Raw genomic sequence first — 7,868 nt, 5'->3', positions numbered from 1 at the left:
GCCCAGCCTAGAGTTTCTTTTTTAAGGCTACATAGTATTCCATTGGACATATATTCCACATTTTAAAAATCCTTTCATCTGTTGGTGGACATTAGGTTTCTGCACCTATCACTATCACATTGTGAATAGTGTTGTGAACATCGGAGTGGTAATATCCCTTTGAGATCCTGATTTCATTCTTTTGGATAAATACCCAAAAGGGGGACTGCTGGAATGTATAGTAGTTCTGTTTTTAAATTTTTGAGGAACCTTCATACTTTTTTCCATAGTGGCTGCACCATTTTGCATTCCCACCAACAGGATTCCAATTTCTTCACATCCTCACCAACAGTAGTTGTGTTTTGTTTTGTTTTGGTTTTTTGATAATAGTTATCCTTACAGGTGTAAGGTAATATTGTGTTGTGGTTTTGATTTGCATTTCCCTAATGGTTAATGATGAGCATGTTTTCATGTGCTTACTGTGCATTTGTATATCTTTGGAGAAATGTCTCTTGATGTCCTTAGCACATTTTAAAGTTGAGTTATTTGTGTTTTTTTTACTGTTGAATTATAGGAGTTCTTTATATATTTGGAGACTAGCCCCTTGTCAGATACATGTTTGCAAGTATTTTCTCTCATTCTATAGGTTGCCTTTTTACTCTGTTGATTATTTCTTTTGCTGTGTAGAAGCTTTTTAGTTTGATGTAGTCCCACGTGTTTATTTTTGTTTTGGTTGCTTATGCTTTTGGTGTTAAATCCTTGAGATAATTGCTGACACCAGTGTCACGAAGTTTTTCCTGTATGTTTTCTTCTAGGAGTTTTAGTTTCATGTCTTATGTTTATTAAATCATTTTTAGTTGATTTTTGTGTACGGTTTAAGAAAAGGGCCCAGTTTATTTTTTTTTAGGTTTTTGCATGTAGATATGAAGTTTTCCTGATGCCATTCCTTTCCTCATTATATATTCTTGGCATCCTTGTTGACAGTCAGTTGACCATATATGTGTGGCCTTATTTCTAGGATCTCTTTTTGTGTTCTTGTGGCTCTATATGTCTGTCTTTATGCCAGTACCATACTGTTTAGATTATGGTAGCTTTGTAATATTAATATATTTTGAAATCAGGGTATGATGCCTCCAGCTTTGTTCTTTTACAAGATTGATTTGGCTATTTATGGTCTTTTGTGGTTCCATATGAGTTTCAGAATTAAATTGTTTTTCTATTTCTATAAAAATACCACTGAAATTTTGATAGCGATTGCACAGAATTTATAGATCACTTTGGATAATATGGACATTTAAAAATATTAAGTCTTAACAATCCATGAACGTAGGTGTTTCTGTTTTTGTGTGTGTCTTGTTTAATTTCATTCATCATTGTTTTGTAGTTTTCAGTAAACAAACCTTTTACCTCATTTAAGTTTATTCCTAGGTAATTTTTCTTCTATTGTAAATGAGATTGTTTTCCTAATGTTCTTTTCAGATAGCTTGTTAGTGTATAGCAACATTACTGATTTTTGTATGTTGATTTTGCATCCTGCTACTTTACTCAGATTTGTTTATTAGTTCTAACAGTTTCTTAAAAATGGAATCTTGAGAGTTTTCTTTCTTTCTTTTTTTTTTTTTTTTTTCCAATACAGAGTCTCATACAGTCGCTCAGGCTGGAGTGCAGTGGCACAATCTTGGATCACTGCAACCTCTGCCTCCCAGGTTCAAGTGATTCTCCTGCCTCAGCCTCCCAAGTAGCTGGGATTGTAGGTGCCTGCCACCACGCCTGGCTAACTTTTATATTTTTAGTAGAGATGGGGTTTCACCATGTTGGCCAGGCTGGTCTCGAGCTCCAGACCTCGAGTGATCCGTCCACCTCGGCTTCCCAAAGTGCTGGGATTATAGGCATGAGCCACTGTGCCTAGCCCAAAAGGGACAATTTTACTACTTCCTTTCTGATTTGGATGTATATATTTTTTTAATATATTTTATTAAGCATTTAATTTATTGATTAATTGCTTTGGCTAGGATTTCCAGTACTATGTTGAATTGAAGTAGTGGGAGTGGGCATCCTTGCTTTTTTCCTGATCTTTCAGGAAAAATTTCCTTTTTTTGCTATTGAATATAATGTTGGCTGTGGGCTTTTGATATACAGTTTTTATTATGTTACTTTTTATTCCTAGTTTGTAGAGAGTTTTTATAATGAAAGGGTGTTGATTTTTGTTAGATGCTTTTTCTGCATCTATTGAGATGATCATGTGATTTTTATCTTTGATTCTGTTAATGTTGTATATCATATTAATACATTTTTTATATGTTGAGTCATCATTGCATCACAGGGATAAATCACACTAAGTCATGGTGTAGGCTGCTTGTAATGAATTGTTGGATTTGGTTTGCTAGTATTTTGAGGGTTTGCATTTATCTTCATCAGGGATATTGGCTTGTTTTCATTTGGAAGTGTTTTACCCTTTTCAATTTTTTGAAAGTGTTTAAGAAGGATTGGGGTTAATTCTTTAAATGCTTGGTAGAATTCACCAATGAAGCCATAGGATCTTGGGCTTTCTTGTGTTGAGAGGTTTGTGATTCCCGATTCAGTTTTCATACTAGTTGTAGATCTGTTGAAATTTTATTTTTTAAAATGGTTTAGTCTTGATAGGTTGTATGTTTTTAGGAATTTATCCATTTTTCTAGGTTATCCAGTTTGTTAGTGTATAATTGTTGATAACCTCTTATGAATTTTTTGTTTCTGTGGCAGCAGTTGTAATGAGTCTTTTTTCATCTCTGATTTCATTTGAGCTTTCTTTTTATTAGTCTAGCAAAGGGTTTATGAAGTTCGTTTCTTTTCAAAAAACCGACTCAGTGCTTTTTTTCCCTATTTTATTTATTTCTGCTCTGATCTTTTTTATTTTTTTCCTCCTAGCTATAGACTTGGTTCTTTTTTTTCTGGTTCCTTGAGGTGTAAAGTTAGATCATTTATTTGAGATATTTTTCTTTTTTTCTGGAAACTGAACTTGAATCTTTTTATTTATTTATATATATTTTTTATTTCAGTAGTTTTTGGGGAAAGATGGTTTTTGGTTACATGGACAAGTTCTTTAGTGGTGATTTCTGAGATTTTGGTGCACCTGTCACCCAAGCAGGGTACACTGTTCCCAATGTGTAGTCTTATCCCTCACCCCCTCCCACTGTTCCACCTGAGTCCCCAAAGTCCATTGTATTATTCTTATGCCTTTGTGTCCTTCATAGTTTAGCTCCCGATTATAAGTAAGAACCTATGATATTTGATTTTCCATTCCTGAATTACATCACTTAGCATAATGGCTTCCAACTCCATACAGGGTGCTGTGAATGCCATTATTGCATTCTTTCATATGACTGAATAGTATTCCATGGTATATATATACCACATTTTCTTTGTCTACTCATTGGTTGATAGACATTTAGGCTGGTTGGCTGGTTCCATATTTTTGCAGTTGTGAATTGTACTGCTGTAAACATGGATTTGTGAGTCTTTTTCATACAATGACTTATCTTCCTCTGGGTAGATGCCTAGTAGTGGGATTGCTGGATCGAACTGTATTTCCAGTTTTAGTTCTTTAAAGAATATTCATACTGTTTTCCATAGTGGTTACACTAGTTTACATTATCACCAGCAGTGTAAAAGTGTTCCCTTTTCACCACATCCATGCCAACATCTATTTTTTTTTAATTTTAAATTATGGCCATTCTTGCAGGAGTAAGGTGGTATCTCATTGTGGTTTTGATTTGCATTTCCCTGATGATTAGTGATGTTGAGCATTTAAAAAATAATAATAAAAAATAAATTTATTGGCCATTTGTATATCTTCTTTTGAGAATTGTCTATTCATGTCCTTTGGCCACTTTTTGATAGGATTTTTTTTCTTTCTGATTTGTTTGAATTCCTTGTAGATTTTGGATATTAGTTCTTTGTTGGATGCATAGTTTGTGAATATTTTCTCCCACTCAAGGGTTGTCTGTTTACTCTGCTGATCATTTCTTTTGCTCTGCAGAAGATTTTTTAGTTTAATTAGGCCCCATCTGTTTATTTTTTGCTTTTGTTGCATCTGCTTTTATGTTCTTGGTCATGTAGTCTTTACGTAAGCCAGTGTCTAGAAGAGTTTTTCTGATGTTATCTTCTAGAGTTTTTATGGTTTTGGATCTTAGATTTAAGTAAGCCTTTAATCTTGAGTTTTTACGTAAGGTGAGAGATCAGAATCTAGTTTCATCCTTCACATGTAACTTGCCAATTATCCTAGTACCATTTGTTGAATAGAGTGCCCTTTCCCCATGTTATGTTTTTGTTTGTTTTGTCAAAGATAAGCTGGCTGTAAATATTTGGCTTATTTCTGAGTTCTCTATTCTGTTCCATTTGTCTATGTACTTATCTTTATACCAGTACCATATTGTTTTGGTAACTATAACCTTCTAGTGTAGTTCGAAGTTAGGTAATGTGATGCCTCCAGATTTGTTCTTTTTGCTTAGTCTTGCTTTGGCTGTGTGAGCTCTCTTTTGGTTCTATATGAAATTTAGGATTTTTTTTGTTTGTTTGTTTTTTTGTTTTTTGGTTCTGTGAAGAATGATGATGGTACTTTGAAGGAAATTGCTTTCAATCTGTGGATTGCATTTGGCAGTATGGTCCTTTTCACGATACTGATTCTACCCATCCATGAGGCATGGAATGTGTTTCCATCTGTTTGTGTTATATATGATTTCTTTTAGCAGTGTTTTTTAGTTTTCCTTGTAGAGATCTTTCTCCCCGTTGGTTAGGTATATTCCTAAGTATTTAATTCCTTTTTTTTTTTCCAGCTGTTGTAAAAGGGATGGAGTTTTTTTATTTGATTTTCAGCTTGGTAGTTGGTGTATAGCAGTGCTACTGATACGCGTACATTGATTTTGTATTCTGAAACTTTGCTGAATTCGTTTATCAGATCCAGGAGCCTTTTGATAAGCCCTTAGGGTCTTCTAGTTTGGGTATATGATCATATCATGTTTGAACAGTAACAGTTTGACTTTCCCTGTACTGATTTGGATGCCCTTTATTTCTTTCTCTTACCTGATTGCTCTGGCTAAGACTTACAGTACTACATTGAATAGAAGTGGTGAAATTGAGCATCCTTGTCTTGTTCCAGTTCTGAGGCGGAACTGGAACTTTTCCCTGTTCAGTATACTGTTGGCTGTGGGTTTGTCATAGAGGGCTTTTATTACCTTGAGGTAAGTCCCTTCTATGCTGATACTACTGAGGGTTTTAATCATAAAGGGGTGCTGGGTTTTGTAAAATGCTTTTTCTGTGTCTATTGAGATGACCATATGATTTTTGCTTTTAATTCTGTTTATGTGATGTATCACATTTACTGTCCCTGCATCCCTGGTATGAAACCCACTTGATCATGGTGTATTACCTTTTTGATAGGCTGTTGGATTCAGTTAGCTAGTATTTTGTTGGGAAGTTTTACATCTATGTTTATTCAGGATATTGGTCTGTAATTTTCTTTTTTTGTTATATTCTTCCCTGGTTTTGGTGTTAGGGTGATACTGGCTTCATAGAATGATTTAGGGAGGATTCTCTCTTTATCTTTAGGAATAGTTTCAGTAACAGTAGTACCAATTTCTTTGAATGTCTGAAATAATTCAGCCATAAATTTATCTGGTACTGGACTTTTTTTTTTTGATAATTTTTTCATTCCTGTTTCAGTCTCACCACTTGTTATTGGTCTGTTCAGAGTTTCTATTTCTTCCTGATTTAATCTAGGAGGGTTGTATATTTCCAGGAAATTAACCATCTCCTCTAGATTTTCCAGTTTGTGCATGTAAAGGTGTTTATAGTAGCCTTGAATGATCTTTTCTATTTCTGTGGTATCAGTTGTAATATCGCCCGTTTCATTTCTAATTGAGCTTATTTGGATCTTGTCTCTTCTTTTCTTGGTTAATGTTGCTAATGGTCTCTTGATTTTGTTTTTTGTTGTCTTTTTTTTTTAAAAGAACCAGCTTTTTGTTTCATTTATCTTTTGTAATTTTTTGTTTCAATTTCATTTAGTTCTGCTCTGATCTTTGTTACTTACTTTCTTCTGCTAGGCTTAGGTTTGGTTTGTTCTTGTTCTCTAGTTCCTTGAGGTGTGACCTTAGGTTGTCTGTGCTCTTTCAGACTTTTTGATGTAGACGTTTAATGCTATGACCTTTCCTCTTAGCACAGCTTTTGCTGTATCTCAGAGGTTTTGATAAGTTGTGTCACTCTTACCCCTCAGTTCATAGAATTTTAAAATTTCCATTTTGGTTTCATTGTTGACTTGAAGTCATCATTCAAGAGAAGATTATTTAATTTCTATGTATTTATGTAGTTTTGAGGGTTCCTCTTGGAGTTAATTTCCAGTTTTATTCCACTGTGGTCAGAGAGGATACTTTATATAATTTCTGTTTTCTTAAATTTATTGAGTCTTATTTAGTGGCATATCATATGGTCTGTCTTGGAGAATGTTCCATCTGCTGGTGAAAAGAATGTATATTCTGCAATTGTTGGGTAAAATGTTCTGTAAATATCTGTTAAGTCTATTTGTTGTAGGGTATAGTCTTAAGTCCATTGTTTCTTTCTTGACTTTCTGTCTTGGTGACCTGTCTAGTGTTATCAGTGGATTATTGAAGTTCCCCCACTATTATTGTGTTGCCATCTGTCTCATTTCTTAGGCCTAGTAGTAATTGTTTTATAAATTTGGGAGCTCCAGTGTTAGGTGCATATATATTTAGGATTGTGATGTTTTCCTGTTGTACTAGTCCTTTTATCATTATATAATGTCCCTCTTTGTGTTTTTTTTTTTTTTTTGAGACGGAGTCTCGCTCTGTCACCCAGGCTGGAGTGCAGTGGTGTGACCTCAGCTCATTGCAACCTCTGCCTCCCAGGTTCGAGCAATTTTCCTGCCTCAGCCTCCCGAGTAGCTGGGATTACAGGTACACGCCACCATGCCTGGCTAATATTTTGTGTTTTTAGTAGAGATGGGTTTTCACCATGTTAGTCTTGAACTCTTGACCTCATGATCCACCTGCCTCGGCCTCCCGAAGTGCTGGGGTTACAGGCGTGAGCCACGACATCTGGCCTTCTTTGTCTTTTTTTAACTATTGTTGCTTTAAAATCTAGTTTGTCTGATATAAAAATAGCTACTTCTAGGCCAGATGTGGTGGCTCACACCTGTAATCCCAGCACTTTGGGAGGCACAGGTGGTGGATTGCTTGAGGTCAGGAGTTCAAGACTAGCCTGGCCAACATGATGAAACCATGTCTCTACTAAAATACAAAAATTAGCCAGGTGTGGTGGTGGGCGCCTGTAATCCCAGCTACGCAGGAGCCTGAGGTGGAAGAATAGCTGAACCCAGGAGGTGAAGTTTGCAGGGAGTCTAGATTGCACCACTGCTCTCCAGCCTGGGTGCTGAAGTGAGACTCTGTCTCAAAAAAAAAAAAAGAAAAAGCTTTCTCTGGTGCCTCCTTGATTAGCTTAATAATTGGCCTTCTAAATTCTTTTTCTGGCAATTCAGAGATTTCATCTTTGTTCGGATCCATTGCTGGTGAGCTGGTATGATCTTCTGGTGGTGTTAAAGAACGTTGTTTTGTCGTATTACCAGAATTGGTTTTCTGGTTCCTTCTCGTTTGGGTAGACTTATGTCAGAGGGAAGATCTGGGATTCAAGGGCTGCTTTCAGTTTCTTTTGTCCAGTAGGGTTCTCCCTTGATGTGGTGTTCTCCCCTTTACCCTAGGAATGGGGCTTCCTGAGAGCCAAACTGTAGTGATTGTTTTTGTTCTCCTGAGTCTAGCCACCCAGTTGAGCTACTGGGTGGGTGCCAGGGTAGTACTGGTGAGTGTCTGTAAAAAGTCCTGTGATGTGATCCGTTTTCAGGT

The 7,868-nt window shown here is 35.9% G+C and overlaps 1 protein-coding gene across 5 annotated transcripts in view; it reads left to right on the top strand.

Annotated features, from left to right (window-relative positions):
• ATP2C1 (ATPase, Ca++ transporting, type 2C, member 1) overlaps nucleotides 1–7,868 on the top strand; it is a 158,947-nt gene that overhangs the window by 58,704 nt on the left and 92,375 nt on the right. The window lies entirely within an intron of this gene.

Source organism: Colobus angolensis, unplaced genomic scaffold, assembly GCF_000951035.1.
Source record: "Colobus angolensis palliatus isolate OR3802 unplaced genomic scaffold, Cang.pa_1.0 Scaffold129, whole genome shotgun sequence".
Lineage (NCBI taxonomy): Eukaryota > Metazoa > Chordata > Mammalia > Primates > Cercopithecidae > Colobus > Colobus angolensis.
The sequence above is the reverse complement of the archived record's forward strand: the minus strand, read 5'-3'. Positions and strand labels throughout refer to the sequence as shown.